This window comes from Pseudophryne corroboree, chromosome 2, assembly GCF_028390025.1.
Source record: "Pseudophryne corroboree isolate aPseCor3 chromosome 2, aPseCor3.hap2, whole genome shotgun sequence".
NCBI lineage: Eukaryota > Metazoa > Chordata > Amphibia > Anura > Myobatrachidae > Pseudophryne > Pseudophryne corroboree.
Window position 1 is genome coordinate 524,435,186 of NC_086445.1, and position 25,497 is coordinate 524,460,682.

Consider the following 25,497-nt stretch of genomic DNA (forward strand, 5'->3'; position numbering starts at 1 on the left):
TTATGGATGACGAGTGACTGACGACACAGAGGTAGCTACAGCCGTGGACTACCGTACTGCGTCTGCTAGTATAGAGATGATAATGATATAAAAAATATATATATATCACTACTGCAGGTATATATAATATAATGACGGACCTGCTGGACACTGTCAGCAGACTCCTAAACTACTAGTATGAAGAAGATAGAAAAAAAACCCCACCACAGGTAGGTATACAATTATGGACGAGCACTGACGACACAGAGGTAGCCACAGCCGTGGACTACCGTACTGCGTCTGCTAGTATAGAGATGATAATGATATAAAAAATATATATATATCACTACTGCAGGTATATATAATATAATGACGGACCTGCTGGACACTGTCAGCAGACTCCTAAACTGCTAGTATGAAGAAGATAGAAAAAAAAACCCCACCACAGGTAGGTATACAATTATGGACGAGCACTGACGACACAGAGGTAGCTACAGCCGTGGACTACCGTACTGCGTCTGCTAGTATAGAGATGATAATGATATAAAAAATATATATATATATCACTACTGCAGGTATATATAATATAATCATGGACCTGCTGGACACTGTCAGCAGACTCCTAAACTACTAGTATGAAGAAGATAGAAAAAAAAAACCACCACAGGTAGGTATACAATTATGGACGAGCACTGATGACACAGAGGTAGCTACAGCCATGGACTACCGTACTGCGTCTGCTAGTATAGAGATGATAATGATATAAAAAATATATATATATCACTACTGCAGGTATATATAATATAATGACGGACCTGCTGGACACTGTCAGCAGACTCCTAAACTACCAGTATGAAGAAGTTAGAAAAAAAAACCCCACCACTGGTAGGTATACAATTATGGACGAGCACTGACGACACAGAGGTAGCCACAGCCGTGGACTACCGTACTGCGTCTGCTAATATAGAGATGATAAAGATGATAGAGATGAACAAAAAAATATAACACTACTGCAGGTAAATATTTATATAATATAATGAATGACGGACCTGCTGGACACTGTCAGCAGAATGCGTTTATAGAATAACAAAAAAAAAACACCACAGGAGTGTTTAACTTTTTCAGGCAGACAATATACTGGTGGTCACTGGTCAGTCACACTGGCAGCAAAAGTGTGCACTGTACTCCTGCTATAACTGCACCCCAGTCTCCCCCACAATTCAGGTGTGAGCAGTGAGCACTCAGCACAGTCAGATATACATAGATGATATTATCATGCAGCACACTGAGGCTGAGCACAGATATGGTATGTGACTGTGTATCGTTTTTTTTCAGGCAGAGAACGGATTATATTAAATAATAAATAAAACTGGTGGTGGTCAGTCACTAGTCACTAACTATCAGCAAAACTCTGCACTCTGAGTACTCCTAATGCTCCCCAAAATTACTAAGTAATCAACTCAAGTGTCTCTATCTATTCTAACGGAAAGGACGCCAGCCACGTCCTCTCCCTATCAATCTCAATGCACGTGTGAAAATGGCGGCGACGCGCGGCTCCTTATATAGAATCCGAGTCTCGCGATAGAATACGAGCCTCGCGAGAATCCGACAGCGGGATGATGACGTTCGGGCGCGCTCGGGTTAGCCGAGCAAGGCGGGAAGATCCGAGTCTGCCTCGGACCCGTGTAAAAAGGCTGAAGTTCGGGGGGGTTCGGATTCCGAGGAACCGAACCCGCTCATCTCTAGTTTGTACATTGAATATCTGTAGAATTAAATCCTCAAGTTTTATTCTAAAGGTGGGTACACACTAGGTGATGTGCTCTATGAGCGACATTGCATAGTGTTTCCCCCTCCCAGGCCGGGGTCGGCGGCAGTGCATATACACTGAGCGATATGATGACCATATCGCCCAGTGACGTCACACAGTGGCCGGGCCATGCATGCAGCCAGAGGCTTCACCGAGTGTGGTGGCACCCGGTGCACACCCTTGATGTGCCGGCACGCTCGGGGCATGGTGGCTAAGAAAGGGGGCGTGTACTTGTGGGTCGTCACTACGGGGGGCGTGCCCAGCATCTCCGGAGATGGTGGGCTGTACTGGCCTGCCCTCGGAGACTGTCTGCAGCGCTGTCGGCTCCTCTGCTATGGCAGGAGCCAGGTGCTATAGCAGAATTTCACACTGCAGCACCTGGCTCCTGTCACTGCGGAGGAGCCCCCTGATTGGTGTCACCCCCTTCTAGGCGTCACAACTGGGTGCGGGCCGCACCCCCCGCACCCGCCTTGTGATGCCACTGCATGCAGCTCCAAATTGTCCAAATTGACGACAGCGAGGGTCGTTAATGACCCACATGGCCGTGCATCGCTCATTTTCTCATTTTCAGCGGCATACACACTTGGCGAGAAAGTAAACAACGCCACTCAGGAAGGGTGAAAATGAGCGACTTTGTTTACTTTCTTGGCAAGTGTGTATGCACTGTTAAACTAAAACTAATGACAATATATGATAAGTATAACAAAAATCCTTATTATTTGGGTACTATAGTACTGATATACAGTATATTACCAAACACTTTTCAGTCTTAAGTTTCCATTAGTGCTATAAGTGAAATTGGACATTTATAAATAATATACTGTATGTACTTGTGTCCATGTCCCAGATTTGTCAAGCTCTGGAGAGTGATAAATTGCACGGTGATTAAGAAACAACCAATCAGCTCTTAACTGTCATTATTCAAACTCAGCCTGTAACAATTTATCACTCTCCAAGGATTGATAAATCTGGGCCATGGCATATGTTTAGAACACTAGCAAGCGCTTATTTACAGTAATAGATAGTTTAAATCCTTTATAATTCTTATGGTATTAGTGTCTTGCACACATTTTTAGGATATACTGTAATGCATGTGCTGCTGTGAAAAAATTATTTGTGCCAGTTCAATGCACATTCATGTAGCATGAAGATTTGCCACAGATCTCCTATAGTGAGTAGTTCTAATATAAGAAAACTGCTTGCAAGCAGGTATGGTATGAACTAGAGATGTGCGCCTGACTATTTTTGCTGGTTTTGGTTCTAATTTGTCATCCAGTTTTGGCAAAACCGCCTTCACTGGTTTTGGGTTGGATCTGTATTTTTTACCCCTTAAAATTATAAAAAAAAAGCTAAAATCACAGAATTTTGTTCCGGCAGTATTTTAACCTCAGTAACATTAATTTCCAGTCATTTCCACTCAATTTTGACCACCTCACAGCTCATAATATTGTTTCATCCAGTTTAGGCCAAAGGCTGCAGCGAGCTAGCTGGTTACTACATGACAGAGCAGCGGCATAAATACACAGCAGTTTATAGAATATCTTTGAAACATTGCCACATAGCAGTGACAGAAAAAAAACGTTGTGCAAGATGGAATTGTCCTTGGGCTGTCTCACCCATCCTTATGTTTGATTTTAAAAAGGACACAGTTTAACAAACCAAGCACGTCAGCTACATGGACTGCAACTTTTGTAGCTGAAGTGCTTGGCTTGTTTGGCCGCACAAAACAAGCTACCAATGGGCTTAAGGCAGCAAAGCTAAAAGTTCTGCAGTGACAAGATGTCATCGTTATTACCATCCTCATCCTCACCCTCATCAGTGTTTACATCATCCTCACACAATATCAATTCATTCCCGCTGGAATCCACCATTACAGAAATCCCTGTACTGTGATGTGATTGGTAGTAAAGGTCTTTGTCATGGAATTTCCAGTTCATTTTGATGAACATCATCTTTCCACATTTTGAGTAAGTGAAGTCCTATGCCGATTGCTGACAAGGTTCCCAGCTGTGTTGAAAACCCTTTCTGAGTACACACTGGGTACACACTGAGTACACACTGGGTACACACTGGGTGGGCAGCTCAAGTAATGCAAAGCCAGTTTGTACAAGGGCCTCCAAACTGACTTTTTTTTCCCTTCCAGTAGGCAAATGGACTCTGTTACATGCTTACTTGTATGCTGTCATTAAAGTAATCCTCTGCCATTCTTTGCATGATAACTTTATCAGATGAAGTTACGGTAGAGGCATCACTATTTTTGGGCAATTCCTTTTAACCCGACCAAATATCAAAATGTGCTGACTACTCTTCATCACCACTAGATCTTTTGGGAAAGCTGAGATTTTTCCCAGCAGCAGCCGAGAAACTGAAGGAAGAGATGCCGTTGTGTCATGTACCACTTGAGCTGCCAACTTGCTCACCAGGAGCTATATGCATCTCTTAAGATCTGGATAAACTAAGAAGAAAGACACAACATACAACTTAAACCTAGGATTAAGCACGGTCGCCAAAATGTAGTGATCCGATCAAGATGTTGACAGCCTGCTGAAGCGAATAAAGGACTTGATCTACAAGTCCAACATATTCAGCAGAATCACTTTGTTTCATCTCCTCCTTCACATCCTTTCTCCAGCTGTTTTAAAAATAGCCTAGTTGGGGGAAACACCTGACTCAAGCTGACAGTGTCTGAACTCACTTCACAGGTGGCTACTTCAAAGGGTTTCAGAACCTTGCACAACATGGATATTAATCTTCACTGAACTGCAGAAAGGTACAGCCCCCTCCATCCCAATGTCATGGCTTGCTGTGTAGGTCTGGATGGCTTTTTGCTGTTCCTCCATCTGCTGAAGCATATAAAGGGTGAAATTCCACATTGTTACCACCTCTGATTTAGTTGGTGGCAGGGCAAGTTGAATTGTGCTTGGAGTTGCTGCAATCTCCTGCGTGCTGTTGTTGAGTGCTGAAAATTTCCCAAAATTTTTTGGGCCACCGACAGCATATCCTGCACGCCCCTGACATTATAAAAAAAAACTTGTAACACCCAGTTGATTGTGTTTGCAAAATATGGGGCATGTTGAAATTCACCCATCTGTAATACATTCGCAATATTTGTGGTGTTATCAGAAATCGCAAATCTTGAGGAGAGTCTATGCGTGGCAAGCCATTTTTTTTATGACATTCCTTAGTTTTTCTAAGAGGTTGTCAGCAGTACAGTATGCCTCTTAGTGAAGCCAGTGATACACAGAGTAGCCTGTCCCTGAATGAGCTGGCATTGTTTGTTAGATACTGATTCTGCTGAAGGCGATTTACCCACCCAGGGGACTGTCGCAGTCATGTAATCTTTAGTTTGCTCACTACGGCTTATCCACATATCTGTTGTTAAGTGGATAGCAGGTGCAATGACATTTTGTAGGCCAATAATTCGTTTTTTAATATCCTGGTACAGGCCAGTTATTGCTTGTCTTGTAAAATGGAACCAATAAAGAATTTGGTACCAGGGACAAAGGACCTATATTAACGGTCTAAAACCCACTGCATTAGTGGCATATATTGGATGCAGATCTACTACTAGCATAGCTGTCATGGTGTCAAGTGATCCACTGTACGACTGGATGAGAGCTGTCATACTTGCTTCCCTTTGCAAAGGATTTCTTCACAGTCAATTATTGTATCAAATATTAGACTTCTTGATCCCCTTCTGGGATGAAGATACATCCCTAGCAGCAGCAACAGACCTAGTGCTGAAGGATTCCTCTTAGGATTCCTGGATTGGGGAATTGGTTGCAGGATTACCTCAGATTATTACTGAAGTTATTGAAGATGAAGGTGTTGGCAGTGGAGATTGCAGGTGCTGAGATCTAGTTAAGAGAAGGGAGTTTGCTGGACTGCTTGTTGTTATTTCTCTAGCAGAAGTTTCTGATTTTGACAAAAAAATTGTCATGAGCTTGTTGCAAATGACGTAACAGAAAGGAGGTTCCTAGATGGTTAATGTCCTTACCTCTACTTGCTGTGGTTTTACAGGTGACTTGACAATTGTGAGGATTTAGGAAAAAATAATTCCACTCATAAGAGGTGGATCTTTTGGTCCTTTGTCCAGGAATGACAATGGCCTTCTTATCATGGGCAAGAACTGCTTCCACTGGTGTGTCTCTATGAGTACAATATCAGAAAGGTCAGGCTCATACATAGCAGTCATGTACACACTTAGGAAAAAACAAACACCCAATTGACTTTTCAAACAATTGAATACCGCCCTATCTAATAGACAGGAAAAAACAGACACTCAACCGACTTTTCAAACATTTGAATTTGCCCCTTAGGGATTTGTCACATTTCTGTTTCTGAAAACTTAGTTTGTTCTACTGTCTTAGTGGTTTTCTTTTTTTTTTTTTACACCACTTCTAGACTCTGAGTGAATGGCAAAAGAAGATGCCTCACTGACAGTTTCAGAAACACCATTCAGAAAGAAAGACCAAGGCCTTAGCCTTTCCCTAAAGGAAGCACTATACAAAAAACCTTTCAACGTACCTATCAATTTGTGTAATGACTAATACCTGCAAAACCTGTATATTTTTCCTAATGCAAAGCAATAAATTTAACTAAGAGCAGGCTCTCCTTATCTTAATATTAGGACAGTTATTTTTGGCTAGGGATTATACAATTAGGACTTTTTTCCCCCTCATTTTCCCTAGCTCCGACCTGGTATCTTTGGTGGATGGATGGGGCTCATAAGGTCAGACATGGCACTTGCTGAGATACAGTGTGTATTATGTATTAGTCTTCTTTATTGGACTTCTTTACTTTATGATTAGTCACATTATTTAATTACCTTTTTTTTCTTTTGCTTGTTCTTGTAAATTTTGCTTATTCTATTTTTGTGTGTTAATTTGTATGACTGGTGCCTAAAAAAAAGAGTAATTTAAAAACGAATCAACTAAGAGACAACAGTACACAAATTAAATAATATGTAAAAGAAATAAAATATTTATTTACAGCAGTAGCAGTACATAATATGGTTGTTTCTCTAATCCTTTTATAAAATCAGTTATTCCAGTGAAATCCAATCTTCCGACGTTTTCTAAAAATAGCGCTGGTGTCCTGTTAGATTCCCCCTCAGGCATCCTGCTGACACTTATGAAGCATGTACTGGTCACATCAAAAGTCGCACTGTACAGTCAGCTTGTTAAACATTTTTCACTCCTTTAGCAAATCCTGATAATAGGCATTATTCAGGTTTGCCAACAAACCAAAAAAGCATCCTAATGGGCATAACCATGTGGCATTGCAGGTGGGGCAGGTGTACCATGTGCAGAGAGAGTTAGATTTGAGTGGGGTGTGTTCAAACTGAAATCTAAATTACAATGTAAAAATAAAGCAGCAAGTATTTACCCTGCACTGAAACAATATTACCCACCCAAATCTAAATCTCTCTGCACGTTACATCTGCCTCACCTGCAGTGCCACATGGTTCTGCCCATTAGTGTGCTTTTATGGTTTGCTAAAAAAAAACCTGAATAACCCCCAATTAGCCTAATTCAAGTTTGTTAGCAAAGCATAAAGCACACAACTGGGCAAAGCCATGTTGCCTGCATATGGGGCAGATACAGCATGTGCAGAGAGATTTAGAGTTGCATGGATTGCATTGTTTCTTTCCCCAGGGACTTGTGATATTACAGTTTCTGAACACATAGTTTGTTCTACCGCCTTAGTGGTTTTCATTTTATTACACCTCTTTTAGATTCTGAGTGAAAAGGTCTTGCACCATCATGAGAGGCAGAAGATGCCTCATTGACAGTTGTAGAACCACAACTAATAAATAATGAGTCTTTCTTTACCACTGCATGTGGTGAATGGCATGTTGCCAATTTTATGTATTTCTGCACTACACTTTCACTTTAATAGAGCTGTTTTTTTTCTTTACCACTGTATGTTTTTTATTTTTTATTTTAGATGCCCTGTATGCCCTTGAACATTGGCTTAAGGTGATGTTAAAGGACTAGTATCATCATTATGACTGGTTGCATCAGCCCTAGTATTTGCTAGATGCTCCTGCTCTTCTCTCGACTGATCATTGTTATCCATATTGATGAACACATTCACGTTCTACAAAAACAACTGTCACGGTTTTGTGCACAATGTTACCTGAGTCAGGTGATGACCGACGTCCAGGGTCTGAGGCTTGGAGCTGGAGTTGAGGAGGCTGAATATCCCCCTTTCGCATGGGATTTCGGTAGCAGTGAGAACTGCCTTTGATATGAGTTCAAGGTTATGAACTATTACTGGCTACTGGCTGAGGAATACAGCTGAGCCTGACTGGCTACCGGCTGAAGAGATGCTGCTGGACTGGGCTGGCTACTGGCTGAGGAATACAGCTGAACCAGACTGGCTACCAGCTGAAGAGATGCTGCTGGACCGGACTGGCTATGGGCTGAGGAATACAGCTGGACCAGACTGGCTACCGGTTGTGGATATGCAGGACTGGACTGGCTACTGGCTGAAGATATGCAGCACCAGACTGGTTACTGGCTGGGCTGAGGATATGCAAGACAGGACTGGTTACTGGCTGAGGATATGCAGGACCGGACTGGTTACCGGCTGAGAACATGCAGGACCGCACTGGTTTTTGGCTGAGGATATGCGGGAGCGGACTGGTTACTGGCCGAGAATATACAGGATCGGACTGGTTACTGGCTGAGTATATGCAGGACTGGACTGGTTATTGGCTGAGTTTATGCTGGGCCACATAGAAGGAGCAAAGCAGGTTCACTTGTCACACTAACCTTTAAACCCCTTGCTGTGCTGTGATTGGCTGCAGGGTAACTGTCTGGCTGAACTGGCTGGCTGGACTGAGACTTAGGTTGGTGAAGTGGAGATCAGCTGGAAATCATGGAATGCAGCAATGTCAAAGAATATCATAGACTGCACACAGGAACTTGAATAATCCTCAGGCACACAAATAGTTAACAACCGGTCAGAGAACATTGCTGACCTGTGCAATCAGACTGGGAAGGTGCTGCAGCTTGGAAACTAGTATGCACAGCAGATTCTGGAGACTCCGGTAATCCTGCAGAGACTTATCACAGGTTGCTGGACACCAGAGCCCCCTTGTCATAGGAACCGACAGACCCCCTGCCGCACACGAAGTGACACTGGTGAGTGTTTAGGATTCCAATGCTGGTCGCGTGCCGTAACAACAACTACAGTTTAATAGTATTGCTTATTTACCTATTTTTTTTTTAATTATCACTGTGGAGTCACAATACTTGAAGGTTATGGTTGCACAGTAGGGTGTGGCCTGTGAAGTCACAGTACTTGTATGTTATGGATACGCAGTGGAGTACGGTCTGAGAAGTCACAGTACTTGTATGTTATGGATACACACTAGTCACAGTACTTGTATGTTATGGATACACAATAGTCACAGTACTTGTATGTCCTGAATGCAGTGGGAAACAGCCTGCAAAGTCACAGTACTTGCATCTTATATATACACAATGGGGTACAGCAGAAAAGAAAAGAAAAACTATTATTTGTTTTTACTTTTTTCAACTTTACTTTTTTTACTTTTCTTGTCTTTTTAAACTTTTTTTTTACTTTTTTAGACTTTTTTAACACTGGAGCAGATGGACATTGGACATATGTGTTATGAGCACTGGAGAGGATGGATACTGGAGAGGTGCATCGTCAAAACTGGAGTGGATGGACACTGGACAGGGGAGTTGTCAGCACTGGAGTGGATAGGCACTGGACAGGTGTGTCGTCAGTACTGGAGTGGATGGACATTGGACCGGTGTGCTGTCAGCACTGGACTGGGCACTGGACATCCGCACTGGGGCGGATGGACACTGGACAGGTGGGTCAGCAGCATTGGAGCAGATGGACACTAGACAGGTGCATCATGAGCACTGGAGTGGATGGACACTAGACAGGTGCATCGGCAGCACTGGAGCAGATGGACACTGGACAGCAAGTTAATGGACACAACACAGACACTTCTGGATGGGCACAGCACAGCCATTTAATGAACACAGCACAGTCACTTTAGATGGACACAGGCACTACAATCACTTGTCTATGGAGTCTGGACACAGCACAGCTACTTGTAGGGATGGACACAGCACAGCCACTTGTCTGTAGTCTGGACCTAGCACAGCCACACACATGGACATAGTACAGCCACTTGTATGGAGTCTGGACACAATCTGGACACCGCACAGCCACTTAAAGCAGTGCAGAGTGAGTATACTGTAGCGTGCCTGGACTGGAGTGAAACAGCATTGAGTTCTGGCCATAGCCCCCTTATATTGAACCCAAAATCATTGAGAATCTGATGCTGGGATGATAACATTTTGCCTGGATTTGGATTCCAAGTCTGGCAGGAAAGCCCAAGCCACGGCTTGGATTGACTAGGATACTGGAAACTCGGGCGGGCTTGGACTCCATGGAATCCGAACCGCTCATCTCTAGTTATTTCAACAACTACTGTAAATGAGTAATGGCATTGATAATATGCTCTGTTCATTGAGATGAATTATCAGTATTAAGTATGCAAGTATGGGGATGAACACATGATACACCTTCCTCTGGTAATTAAGCTAATCTGGGGGTGGCTTGATTTCTTATCCTCTAGAGGGGGAGAAGGACCTAATCTGATCCAGGGTAACATACAGTATGTGGTGGACCCACTCATTACTTGTTACACTGTATTTTCTTTAACATTTTATGTGCTGTATTGTACATTCAGAGAAAACATTGCAAGAAGAGCAGCACCAAGAGATATTCTTATTATTGGACAAACATTGCAGAAGTACAGAGAAACCTAATTATTTCCTATCGCTTGTCCTTTCCAACTTTTGTGCTCTGTGATCCTACTGTACATATTTGTTTGTTATCATTATATATGTTAGAAGTGGCAACAGAATTTATTGTATTGCCCAATATTGAAAAATGGGACCCTAAGACTGGTAATTGAATAATATAAAACAGCAAGCAAATGAAAGTTAATAAATTAGCAATATATAAGAGAAAACACATTTTTAGAGTCATTCAACATACTGAATAAAGTAGATTAAGCAAAATAGGCAATTCAGTACTTATTTCATTATTTTACCTAGCAGACTAACATTTAAGTGATGTTTGTATAATTATCATGCCTCTGATGTGGAGATACATACCAACTGTATATGGAAGAGCCTTCACTTACCTTATGGAATATGTTCAAATCCTCTAAATCATGTTTCCAAGGGTATGATCTGTTTAGTGAAGGGCAGAAAGTACCAGTATCACTGCTAGCTGCATAACGTGGAGTGAAGGCACCCCAAAGAAGCACTTTCTGTGATGTCTCCCCTGTACTGACATGTGCCTGGGAAGGGGTACAGCCAACATATTGGGGCAAGATGAAGTGATAATTAAAAACAGAAACTAATTTGCTACCAACAGGAATTGAAACAAAGTGGACGCTTCAATTGTCAGGCCCTGCTTCCAATCAGCCATTGCATGACTGCTGAAATTAATTTTCAGTCAAAGCCACACATTACACAACAGCCTATCAGCACTCCTACAAATCTTCTTGAGCTACCTAGGACATTTTGTGTAGCCTTGTCCCCATGGTGATGTCGGTGGATATCACCAGGAAGGCCACAAAAGCCTGTGACCTGCCACTTTTGATGATTGCTACCTTTCTGACCATTCCTTCTCTTTCTCCTCTCACCCCCCCTTCCACTAGCAGTAGGTGCCCCCCAAGTTCTATTCTTGGACCTCTTCTATTCTCCCTTTAAATGACTTTTTAGGTGAGCTCATTAGGTCTTTTAACCTCCAATATCATCTCTATGCTGATGATACCCTGATTTACTATTCCTCCTTAGACCTCTCCCCTCTTTCCTCAATCATATCTACAACTACATCTCTGCTATCTCTTCTTGGATTTCCCAGCGCTTTCTTAAACTTAGCATTTCTAAGACTGAGCTTATCATCTTCCCACCCTCCCGCATAACCTCACTTTGCACAATTTGATTATCTATTGATGGCACAACCAACTCTTATAGCCCCCAGAGGAGCACTCCTTCGTCTCCTACATATCACACATTCAGTACCTTTCTCAGTCCTGCCATTTCCATCTCAAAAATATTTCCAGGATTAGACCATTTCTCCCTGGATGCTAATAAAACCTTCAACCACTCACTGGTCATCTCCAGATTTATAATTTTACTACTGTCATTTCCTCTTATCTGGCCTCCCTGACTCTCTATTCCAATCTTTCCTCAATTCTGCTTCCTGTACTATGTCTGCCTCCCCTTTCCTACAATCCTTACACTTGCTCCCCTTCCCTGCTAGAACCCAATTTAATTGTCTTACCTTAAATAACAAGCCCTTTCCTCTTCCACTTACATCTCTGACCTTAACTTCCTTCACACTCTGACTCTCCATTTTTGCTCCAGGAATGAATGCCACATCTCCTTCCTATTGATTACTTTCTTCCACTCCAAGCTTTTGCATGTGCTGCTCCCTAGCTCTGGAATTCTCTACCTCTCCCTATCTGACTTTCTACCTCTCTAGAAAATTTCAAACAGGCTCTCAAAACTCACTTCTTCATCAAAGCTATCCATCTCTTCTAACCCTCTGATCCTGTGATTAACAGACACAAATTTATGGATCTAGTTTGTAGCCCACACACCAAAAGTTGTATTCATGTTTGTCTGTGTTTCCTCAGATAGTGAAACAACAGGTTGTCACACCATCCTATTAAGGCCATAAAATTACCTCAATACTTTGCAGACCAGAAAACCTAAGCCTGCCAAAAGGAATGGAGGGCAATCCCCCACTCACTGGATCCCACAATCCTTTTATACCCTCCACACATCCCAAACCAATCACACCCATGCAGTGCAGCTGTGCGTAAAATCCCTTATGCAGGTAACAGCAGAATCCTTAACCCTGTCTGCTCCTTTTCTTGTGGAACCAGTGCTGTTCTGCACATCAGCAGCATGTGGCAAAGAAGTTCCCTCTTTGCCACAATGTATGTATAGCACGTACTGATATGGCACTCTGTAACACTTTAAAGTAATGGAACTTGCTCACTCTCTTAGAGGTATTCTAACAAGTTTACAAATTCTTATCAAATTCCAAATTCTTATTTTTATACATTATACTCCTGTCCGGGCATACATCCAAGATGCTTGGGTTAATTCTATACATTTTGCAGCATATACTGTATATAAGTGTGAGGTTTTTTTTTTTATGATCACACTCTGCCATTCTGGGAGTGAATCCAAAAGTATATGACTAAGCGAAATCTGTTTTCTAATAAGCAACTTCAAAAACACATTTATTAGTATATTGTGTCATCACTTTGTTCTTCAATTTTCCTTGCACTTTCATGTAATTTATCTACTTTTTGTGAATGTTTCTTTATTTCATCTTCATGAACTTAGCTCTAGATATAACATTCCAGTGCAATTAAAACTCAGTTACCTAATTCTTTTTGCTGCTGCTGCGGCTTGCTTCCACAGTGGATCCTTGTTGCTGTTAAGCAACCAGGACATTGCATCATCCGGCTGCTATGCATGATGGTCCCGCTGGTTGCTTTGCAACCGGGATGCCGGGCAGCAGCAGGAAATTCTGGGGTTGTAGTTAGCAGCCAGCATGCCAGGAACTATGGAGGTCATTCCAATCAGATCGCACGCTGCAGTTGTTCGCAGCAGTGTGATCGGGTCAGAACTGCGCATGCGCCGGCGCATGCCAGACGGCTGAAGGCCATCGTTGCCTAGCGATCGCCTCTACCTGATTGGCAGGCAGAGGCGGTCGCTGGGCGAGAGTGGGCTGGACTGTGGTGTTATGCCGCCGTTTAGGGGGCGAGGTCCGGCCATCGCCGGCGCTGCAACATGGGCATGGTGCTGGGGGGAAGGATGGTTAGAAGGTTTAAGGAGATTTTAAACTAGGAGCCTGGGGGGAGGGTTTAGCTAGAAACTACGGGTCATGCAGTGAGAATAGTGGGGATGGCGGTAGTAAACAAAATGGGGGAGAAGTTGGGGGGAGGGTAAGAGCAGGTGGTAAGGTTACTAACATGGGTACTAAAATAGATGTTACCAAAGCACTAACCAATGACGATTACAGGTCATCATTGCTACATAAGGTGAAAGATGTCCCTAACGCAAGGGAAAATACTTATCTTAGTTGTATGTATGTAAACGCCAGAAGCATTACTGGTAAAAAGGGTGAACTAGAAATACTTGCATCAAGCAAACAGTATGATATTATGTGATACTGCTAGGGGCAATATGTTTTTAAACACACTTAATGATAACTACTTAGTTCAACTAATTGAGGAACCAACTAGGTACAATGCAATCTTAGACCTGGTATTAACAAACAATGGGGATTTGGAATCAGGTATTATAGTAGGGGAACCCATAGGAAACAGCGACCACAATATGGTCACATTCAATATCAGTTTCCATAAACAGCCCTATACTGGCTCAACTAGGACTCTAAACTTTAGCAAAGCAAATTTTGATAAGATGAGGGTATTTTTCAGGGATATTGAATGGGAAGGTTTGTTTTTAGGAAAAAATACTACAGAGAAATGGGAGGTACTAAAATTCCTACTAGCTAAAAATACACTCAAATTTATTTCTACAAGCAGCAAAAAAAGGAATAAAAATCATAAACCGATGTGGCTTAACAAAAAGATTAAGGAATTTATGGGCAAGAAAAGGTGAGCATTTAAAAAATACAAATCTGACGGGGAAGCAGAGTCATTTCAGCACTATAAGGAATGTAACAAAATATGCAAAAAGCAAATAAGAGCGGCTAAAGTAGAAACTGAAAAACTAGTAGCAAAGTAAAGCAAAGCGAATCCCCAAAAAAATCTTTAAATACATTAATAGCAAGAGATTAAAGAAGGAGAGTATAGGCCCTTTAAAAGACAAGTTGGGAGTCTTAAGCAAAAATGATAATGACATAGCGGACACACTAAATGAGTTTTTTTCAACAGTATTTACTAGATTCAGGGACTAACATATAATCCCAATTCTTTTTACGGTAAGGACGATACGTGTTTGGAATTCCATGCCTGAGGGGGTTGTAATGGCCAACTCAGTCAACACCTTTAAGATTGGGTTAGATAAATTCCTAATGGATAAGGATATCCAGGGTTACGGGGCATAGTCACGCACTATGGTTATTATAAAAAAGAGGGGTTAATCGGAACGGCAGTCAGCAACTTCAGTCAAAATTTTATACAAAATAATCGTGCATGGGAGACCACAAATAGGTTGAACCCGATGGATAATTGTCTTTTTTTCAACCTTAGATACTATGTATGTTACTATGTATGATTTATATGTCATGAAAATCAAGTTTTTGTCAATCGCAAAGTCTTTGTATACAGACCTATACTTTGTGCCAACTCAGACATTGGCAGCAGTTTCTCCCCCTCTATTTGCACGTAGTGTTGATTCCACACACAGCTGGATGATATTGTAAGCCTGCGCATGCGTGCCAGTCACACAGCACCTGCGTTCTTTTTGTTAGCACTCAGAGACACAGAATGAAATCAGCTGACACTTTATTACACAGTGTAGTGGTGTGTAGATGGAAAAGGGGAGGAGTCAGTACTGGAAAGGGGAGGAGTTATGCAGAGGGAGGGCAGGATTGTAAAACTGCCCCCCCATAAATGAAAAGTCTAGATCCGCCTCTGGTTACAGGACATGGCAGCAGCTCCGCTGCCCAGGATTCCCATGCCCTGAGCCGGACTCTTCTGGTGGGGTCTGCTGTGCGGTGTTCAGGGCTGGGTACTTGGAAATGCAGCACAGTTGAGTCTCTACCTGTGGTAAGAGTGGCTTGGTGAGGGGATACAGGCTTTGGGATGGGATGGGTGAACTGAGAATGTAGCATGGAGTCACTGGGGAGAGACTGAGGTGTGTGTGGGGGAGGAAGGAGAGATATACATATTTATATATGTGTATAAATAAATATACACATATATATGTATTTATTAAACGTTTCTTATATAGCGCAGCAATTACCATTGCACTTTAATATCTATATATATATATGTATATATATATATATATATATATATATATATATAAAATCTGAGGGTGCCCCAGAGTTATCACTGTACTGGGCCCCAAGATTTCTGTTGCCGGTCCTGAAGTACTCTTCCCATATTGCACATTTATTAGAAATATCATATAAAGAGCATATTATAACTTAAGTTAACGGTATGTACTATGTAGTGCAGCTCTCCATTTGGAATGTGATGTTACTGAGTTACTAATGTTTGAAATCTGAGATATGTCTTAGTTTGTTTCAGTGCCATAATGATAAATATTGTTTGTGTTGTGATTTGCTTGACATTGGAATCACACCTATAATACTGCTGTAGTGTCAGTATTAGTGGGGTTGTTTACGAGGTTCTACAATGTCGGTATTCCTTGCATTTCTGTGTTGCCATTTATGACTTTAGTCAAATAGGTAGCTTTACCTGGTCCTCAGGTCTCTCAATCAAAATTAGATTAAGAATACTTATCCAACAATGCAACCTGACCCAGAGGTTGATACAATTGGTCCCATGAAGTTATACTTATTCCCAGAAGGCTTAAAAATAGAGGGTTGTTATGCCCCAAACTGGCCTACTGTATGTCTTGATTGTCATTCTGCATTTAGAGTTTTAACAAGGAGTTGTTCTCTCCTTAATTGCAATAGGTGAGGTGATCAGCACTTGGTATGGTCCTTTCTACTGGTCTGTAAAAGAGCCTGATCACAGAAACCAGTGGATCATCATAACACTATCGCCAAGTTTGATATTGTGGCATACATGTGGTCAATCATTTTGAATGCCTATCACAGCTGTTTGGAAGGATTTAGTTTGTTACCAGTTTTAATAAGATATGTGACTGTGACATCAGATGCAGCCAGCGAGCTTACTTAAGTCCCTAACATGCGACGATCTAGTTTTCTGAACCTACAGTATCAAGTTTCCTGTAAAGAAACTCCCAATGAGACAGATTGGGAAGAGGTTCAATTTTGATTCATGTTTAGAAGGGATTTGGGGTTGAGATTTTGAAATCACTTCCAAAATCGAACCTCAAATCCCATTAAAATCCCCAACAAAACAATCCCCATACAAAATCGAACAGAACTTCCTCATTGTGTCATATAGGTCCATATGAGTCACATGCACACTAAGGGGAAGCTCTCTTTTTACACTGTTTTATACATGAAAACCTAACTGATGAGTAAAATGTGTTTTTTTTAAATACTTACAGCTGAAATAGTTGCCAATAAGCTTAACCCTAATCTGCCTTCCTGCATGCCTTCCACTTTCTATGCTCACTTAGTCAGTTGTTGGTAACAAATCATCTGCCTGGTCCCTGTTTATTTCATAATCTGAGGGGGAGTGGTTTATTTAATGCACCATTATGCAGTAGACGGCAACAGAGCACGATATCGGACACTTTTGCCAAATTATATGTAACCCTGATTAATGGGTTAAAGTGCTTTATCTAGGCAAAAGTTGGTGTAACTAGAGTGATAACGCTATACTGAGAGAAACAAATTTGAAATATATATTTATAAATGGTTAAATTAATGTATTACAGGTTGAGTATCCCTTATCCAAAATGCTTGGGACCAGAGGTATTTTGGATATTGGATTTTTCCGTAGTTTGGAATAATTGCATACCATAATGCATCACCATGGTGATGGGACCTAAATCTAAGCACAGAATGCATTTATGTTTCATATACACCTTATACACACAGCCTGAAGGTCATTTTAGCCAATATTTTATAACTTTGTGCATTAAACAAAGTGTGTGTACATTCACACAATTCATTTATGTTTTACATACACCTTATACACACAGCCTGAAGGTCATTTAATACAATATTTTTTATAACTTTGTGTATTAAACAAAGTTTGTGTACATTGAGCCATCAGAAAACAAAGGTTCCACTATCTCACTCTCACTCAAAAAAGTCCGTATTTCGGAATATTTGGATATGGGATACTCAACCTGTATCACCTCAGAGGATTTATCTATCTATCTATCTATCTATCTATCTATCTATCTATCTATCTATCTATCTATCTATCTATCTATCTATCTATCTATAGAGATAGATATAGATATAATCCATATGTAATGAACCTGGACTCATTTGCTTGAAGTAATTTAAATTCCGGGTGCCTTCAGTAAGTAATGGATGCATATGTAGAAAAGAGACTGCGGCACTCCATAATCATTTAAGACAGTTTTTAGGTGAAAAGACATCATGGTATCACCATCCCAGGGTGACGTTTCAGTGCCACTAGAGCACATTTTTCACAGCAGATAGTGAACATTCAATACAGAGCAAGTTTATAAACTTACCTAAATAGTAGAGGACCAGTGTCAGTAGCGGGAGCCGGGTCAGGAACACGTCTCTCTGTACTTCCGGTGGCGGGCGTAATTTCCTGTGACGTCAAACTGCTGGTGCCGGCCTCTCCTCAGCAACGCATCATGCGTTGCTAGGGTACCGCCCTCAGACGCTATAAAGCCTCCCCGATCCCCCCTGCAGGCAAGGAGACAATACAGACATATGTTAGCAATTGGCTGCACTGACATCTTACTATAAGTCACCAAACCATTATCTTTATAAATATTTCCTGTATGCAGCCTAGACAACAAGGTCACATATGGCTGGAGCATGACATATCTGCCAGGTGTTGATCCCAAAACAGAGATGTATTCTTATGCCAGTAGGGAATGATAGGGAAAAAGAGGGAAAAAAAGCAGGGAAAAAAAGGAGGGAGAGAGCAAAATCACATACACATACACCACTTATTTGCAAGTGCCAAATATACAATTTCTATTTACATACCCTGGTCCAGTGGTGATTGCTGGACCAGCGTATGTATAATGCACGGTTACCAAAATACACAACAGTATTTCATAAGAATGCATTCCAGTTGTGTTGCTCATTCAGTCCTACTGGATGCACGATATTCATATAGTATATCCACTTGCTTTCACTGCATAGAAGCTTTCCTCCACGGTCACCTCCGCATTGTGTTTTCAGTATAAGATCTATTAGCATATGTCGCAGTGATAATAGGGGGTGGGAAGTCTGTAAAAAGTGGCGTGCTACAGGCTGATCAGTTCTGCCACTCATGATGGCTTTAATGATGGATGAGCAGTTTAGTGCCATACGTTCCCGGACCGTTCTAATGGTCTTACGTACATAATATAGGTTACAGGGACAGATGATGATATATACCACATGTGTTGAAATGCAAGTGAGGGAGCCAGGTCCTGTTGCAGGGTCTACATGCTGCAGATGGTTACCTGTAGGCAGAGCTGTGACAGCTGGTGAAGGCTGTGTCAAATGTGGGTGGAGCCATCACCACAAGTGACGGAGCCAGCGCCAAAAGTGGTAGTGTTGCAGAGGTGATTGACAGCTGTGCAGAGCTCTCCACACAGCAGGGCTGATGGTGATAGAACTCCTTCCTGACCTGCTACCATTGAGGAGGAGGAGTACAACCCTGGGACTTGGCTGTGGTGAGAAAAGTTTCCCCATGCACACACACAGCATACTGTACATGGACAGAGCAGTAAGCAGGGGGGAGCAGCTTGGAGACTCGGGCAGTCAATTTGCCTAAGAGAGAGGAAGACAGCAGGGTGATGTCTGTAGTTGCACACCTCACTTTTTCAGACACAGCAGCAGCATATGGGGCCAGAGTGTGCAGAATCACATTGAGGGAGATTGCAGTCAGCTACTATTAGTGGGCGTGGTCTCAGAAGTCTACAACCTGTGGAGCAGCAGGATGGTGAGAGCTATACAATCCAATGACACACTGCGCATACGCAGCCCAGGGTAGAAGTCGGGGAGTGACAATTGGGAGGCGGAGCTTATTAAGATGCACATACAAGACTGCCAGCCATGTACTTCCCCTATGTGCCCTGTAAGGCTGACTGAGAAAGGCATAGACTGATGGGAGTAATAATAGGATTTTGATACCTACCGGTAAATCCTTTTCTCCTAGTCCGTAGAGGATGCTGGGGACCACATCAAGACCATGGGGTATAGATGGGATTCGCAGGAGACATGGGCACTCTTAAGACTTTTCATTGGGTGTGAACTGGCTCCTCCCTCTATGCCCCTCCTCCTGACCTCAGTTATAGGAACTGTGCCCAGGGAGACGGACATTTCGAGGAAAGGACTTACTTTAATACCAGTGGTGAGATACATACCAACTCACACCCTCAACCATGCCGCACACATGGCATTCAATATAACACATGCCAACAGGCATGAAACAATTGCAGCAACATGCTGAAACTAAGATAACACAACTTGTGTAACCCGAATAACTAAACTGCAGGTAAAGTACGCACTGGGACGGGCACCCAGCATACTCTACGGACTAGGAGAAAAGGATTTACCGGTAGGTATCAAAATCCTATTTTCTCATACGTCCTAGAGGATGCAGGGGACCACATCAAGACCATGGGGTTTATACCAAAGCTCCAGTGCGGGCGGGAGAGTGCGGATGACCCTGCAGCACCGATTGACCAAACTTTAGGTCTTCATCGGCCAAGGTGTCAAACTTGTAGAACTTAGCAAATGTGTTTGACCCTGACCAAGTAGCTGCTCAGCACAGTTGTAATGCCGAGACGCCCCGGGCAGCCGCCCAGGATGAGCCCACCTTCCTAGTGGAATGGGCCTTCACCGACGTCGGTAACGGCAATCCAGCCGTAGTATGAGCTTGCTGAATCGTATTTCTGATCCACTGTGCAATAGTCTGCTTGGAAGCAGGACACCCAATTTTGTTGTGAGCACACAGGACAAACAGGGCCTCTGTTTTCCGTATACGAGCCGTTCTAGCAAACATAGATTTTCAAAGCTCTAACCACATCTAGAGATTTTGATTCAGTGAATGTGTCAGTAAATACTGGCACTACAATAGGTTGGTTTATGTGAAAAGATGAAACCACCTTAGAGAGAAAATGTTGTTGAGTTCTCAACTCTGCCCTATCTTCATGGAAGATCAGGTAAGGGCTCTTGTGAGACAAGGCCCCCAATTCAGACACCAGTCTTGCAGATGCCAAAGCCAAAAGCATCACCACTTTCCAAGTGAGAAACTTCAACTCTATCTTTTGTAGAGGCTCAAACCAATCTGATTGAAGGAACTGCAATACCACGTTAAGGTCCCATGGTGCCACTGGAGGCACGAATGGAGGCTGGATGTGCAGAACCCCTTTCACGAAGGTCTGAAACTCTGGAAGAGAGGCCAATTGTTTTTGGAAAAACATTGACAAGGCCGAAATCTGGACCTTGATTGATCCCAATCGGAGGCCCGCCTCCACACCATCCTGTAAAAAATTGAAGAAACGCCCTAAGTGAAACTCTTCCGTAGGAGCTTTCTTGGATTCACAACAAGACACATATTTTCTCCAAATACGGTGGTAATGTTTCGACGTTACTCCCTTTCTGGACTGAATAAGAGTGGGGATGACTTCCTTGGGAATACCCTTCCTGGCTAGGATCCGGCACTCAACAGCCATGCCGTCAAACATAGCCGCGGTAATTCTTGGTACACACATGGCCCCTGCTGCAGCAGGTCCTCACGAGGAGGAAGAGGCTGAGGATCTTCTATGAGCAACTGCTGAAGATCTGGGTACCAAGCCCTCCTTGGCCAGTCTGGGGCAATGAAGATTGCTCGAACCCTTGTTTTTCTTATGATCCTGAGTACTTTTGGGATCAGCGGAAGTGGAAGGAAGACATACACTGACGGGAAAATCCACTGGGTCACCAGTGCATTCACTGCTACTGCTTGAGGGTCTCTCGACCTGGAACAGTATCTCTCAAGCTTCTTGTTGAGGCGAGATGTCATCATGTCTACTTGAGGAACTCCCCAAAGACTTGTCACCTCTGCAAAAACTTCTTGGTGGAGGCCCCACTCTCCTGGATGGAGATCGTGTCTGCTGAGGAAGTCTGCTTCCCAGTTGTCTACTCCTGGAATGAATATTGCCGACAGAGCTTGTAGATGTTTTTCTGCCCAGTGGAGGATTTTTGTCGCCTCTGCCATTGCCGCTTTGCTTTTCGTTCCACCCTGCCTGTTTATGTACGCGACTGCTGTTACATTGTCCACCTGGATCTGCATGGGATGGTCTTGAAGAAGATGTACCGCTTGTTGAAGGCCGTTGTAAATGGCTCTTAGCTCCAACACGTTTATGTGAAGGCAAGCTTCCTGATGTGACCAACGTCCTTGGAAGTTTTCTCCCTGAGAGACTGCTCCCCAGTCTCAGAGACTTGCAACCGTGGTTACCAGGACCCAGTCCTGAATCCCGAACCTGCATCCCTCTAGTAGGTGAGAGCTGTGTAACCACCACAGGAGCGAAATCCTGTTTTTTAACGACAGGATTATCTTTCGGTTCATGTGTAGGTGTGACCCCGACCACTTGTCTAACAGGTCCCACTGGAATACTCTGGCATGGAACCTGCCAAACTGTATGGCCTCGTAGGCCGCCACCATCTTCCCCAACAACCGAATGCACTGATGGATCGACACACAGGATGGTTTCAGTATCTGTTTTACCATTTTCTGTATTTCCACCGCCTATTTCAATGGCAAAAATACTCTCTGAACTTCTGTGTCCAGAATCATCCTGAGAAAAAACAACCTTGTCGTCTGTTCCAACTGTGACTTTGTGTAACATATGATCCACCCGTGTTGTTGGAGTATTGACAGAGATAGTGATATGTTTTGTAACAACTGCTCCCTGGATCTCGCCTTTATCAGGAGATCGTCCAGATAAGGAATTATATTGACTCCTTTCTGACGAAGGAGAACCATCATCTCCGCCATCACCTTGGTGAATACCCTCGGCGCTGTGGAGAGGCCAAAAGGTATCGTCTGGAATTGGTAATGGCAATCCTGAACCGCGAATCTCAGATAAGCCTGGTGAGGAGGATAAATAGGAACATGCAGGTAACCATCCTTTATGTCCACCGACACCAAGTAGTCCCCCTCCTCCAGACTGGCAATCACCGTCCAAAGTGATTCCATCTTGAACTTGAGCCTTTTCAGGTAGCAATTCAGATCCTTTAGGTTTAGGATCAGTCTGACCGAGACGTCCGGCTTCGGAACAACAAAGAGGCTTGAATAAAAACCCCGCCCCTGTTGTGACAACGGTACCAGGACTATGACCTGGTCTTGACATAATTTTTGGATTGCCGCTGTTACTGCTTTTCTCTCTGGCGGAGAAACTGGCAAGGTTGATTTGAAAAATCGGCATGGGGGAACGTCTTGAAATTCCAGTTTGTATCCCTGGGATACTATCTACAACACCCAGGGATCCAGGCCAGACAGAATCCAACCTTGGCTGAAGAGTTTGAGACGTGCACCCACCCGAGCGGCCTCCCGCAAGGGAGCTCCAGCATCATGCTGAGGATTTGGCAGAAGTAGGGGTAGACTTCTGCTCTTGGGAACCTGGAGCCGCTGTGGGCTTCTTTCCCCTTCTTCTTCCCCTACCTGCAAAGAAGAGGGAACTTCTCATCTTTTTGTATTTATTGGGCCAAAAGGACTGCATTAGCGGGTGATAGGTTCTTTTTTGCCGGTGCAGGCGCAGAGGGCAAAAATGTCGACTTTCCTGCGGTAGCCACCGAGACTAACGCATCCAGGCCATTGCCAAATAAGGCCTCACCTTTATATGGGAGCGCCTCCATGTTTCTTTTGGAATCTGCATCCGCGTTCCACTGGCGAATCCACAACGCCCGCCTAGCCGATACTGCCATGGTAGCGGCTTGTAAACTCAAGAGCCCATTATCCTTCATTGCTTCCAGCATGTAGGCGGCAGCGTCCTTGATATTCCCTAACTTAAGGAGTATCTCATCTTTATCATTCGTGTCAAGCTTCTTGACCATTTTTCAATAGCGCGACTCACCCACGCGCAGGCAATAGTGGGCCTGAGCAGTGTACCATTGGTAACATAAATGAATTTCAATGTCGTTTCCATTTTGCGGTCTGCCGGCTCCTTAAGTGAAGCCGTGCCAGGTGCAGGGAAAATTACCTTCTTTGTCAACCTGGAAAGCGCACTGTCTAACACAGGGGGTGACTCCCATTTTTTCCTCTCCTCAGCTGGGAAAGGGTAAGCTATCTGAATCCTTTTGGGAATACAAAATTTCTTATCAGGATTTACCCACATCCCTTCAAAAAGAGCATTTAGTTTGTGTGAAGGAGGGAACGTGACTTTGGATTTCTTTTCCTTACGTAAATAAGCCTTCTCCTGAGGTACAGGAGTGGTTTCTGTAAACTCCAACACATCCCTTATAGCCACAATCATATATTGTATACTTTTTGCCAATTTATGATCTATCTCTCTGGAATCACTATCGTTGACACAAGAATCAGAGTCTGTGTCAGTATCAGTGTTTACAACATTCGCAAATGGTCTCTTATGTGACCCAGATGGGCCGTCTGCATAAGGAATAACAGCATCCTGAAAAAACATCATCTTCCACAGATTTTCTCCAGCATGCAGCCTTAGATTCAGACGTATCTAATCTTCGGTTAATCAGATGCATACAATCACGTATCTCTTTCACCCATGTAGGCTCTTGGTGTGCCAGCAGCGCCACCACATTACAAGTCTGTGTCCCTAAAATGGCATCCTCCGGGGAGGAACTCCCTGCCTCAGACATGCCTCACACGTGTACAGCGCCCTCACAGACACACTGGGACTTATTTGGGGACTGACCCACAGTAAAATCTGTCAGAGGGACACAGTATAGGAGCAGCCAGTTCCAGAGGCGTAGCTAGGGTTTTCGGAGCCCAGGGCAAGATGGAAAATGGTGCCCCCCCAAAAAATAAAAAAACACCAAAAGAAGCATGTGCGCGTGTGGCAAAAAAATGGGCGTGGCCACACACCAGAAGGGGGTGCGGCCACTGAAAATGGCCCACAGTGCCAGTTATATTGCCCCACAGTGCCAGATACAATGCCCCACAGTGCCGGATACATGCCCCACAGTGCCAGATACATGCCCCACAGTGCCAGTTACATGCCCCACAGTGCCAGATACAGTGCCCCACAGTGCCAGATACAATGTCCCACAGTGCCAGATACATGCCCCACAGTGCCAGTTACATTGCCCCACAGTGCCAGTTACATGCCTTACAGTGCCAGATACATGCCCCACAGTGCCAGTTACATTGCCCCACAGTGCCAGTTACATTGCCCCACAGTGCCAGATACATGCCCCACAGTGCCAGATACATGCCCCACAGTGCCAGTTACATTGCCCCACAGTGCCAGATACATGCCCCACTGTGCCAGTTACATGCCCCACTGTGCCAGATACATGCCCCACTGTGCCAGATACATGCCCCACACTGTGCCAGTTACATGCCCCACTGTGCTCCCCCCCCTTCCCTGGTCACTCACCGCTTGTGGCTCGCCTCTGATATGTGAGGGGAGGAGAGCGCAGCACCTCTCCTTCCCCTCACCGCTCCAGGTCTCCGGCGGCTGTGTGGCGCTGGTTCGCTAGCCAATCAGAGCTCGCGGACCGGCAGCCAATCAGGAGCCGGTCTGCAAGCTCTGATTGGCTAACGCCGCCGGAGACCAGACTCACGCAGCGCTGCTAGTGCTGGCAGTGGCGGTGAGGGGAGGGAGAGACGCTGCGCTCTTCTCCCCTCACATTTCGGCTTGACGGGGGCGAGTGGGGCC

The 25,497-nt window shown here is 43.7% G+C and overlaps 1 long non-coding RNA gene across 1 annotated transcript in view; it reads right to left on the reverse strand.

Annotated features, from left to right (window-relative positions):
- Window positions 1-12,596, reverse strand: part of LOC135050936 (uncharacterized) — a 163,109-nt gene extending 150,513 nt beyond the window's left edge. Inside the window, exons 1-2 of the long non-coding RNA XR_010241933.1 lie at window positions 12,545-12,596; window positions 10,989-11,037 (exon numbers count right to left, since the gene is read on the reverse strand). This is a non-coding gene — a long non-coding RNA (uncharacterized LOC135050936). The remainder of the gene's footprint in view (window positions 1-10,988; window positions 11,038-12,544) is intronic.
- Between the last annotated feature and the right edge of the window lie 12,901 nt (window positions 12,597-25,497).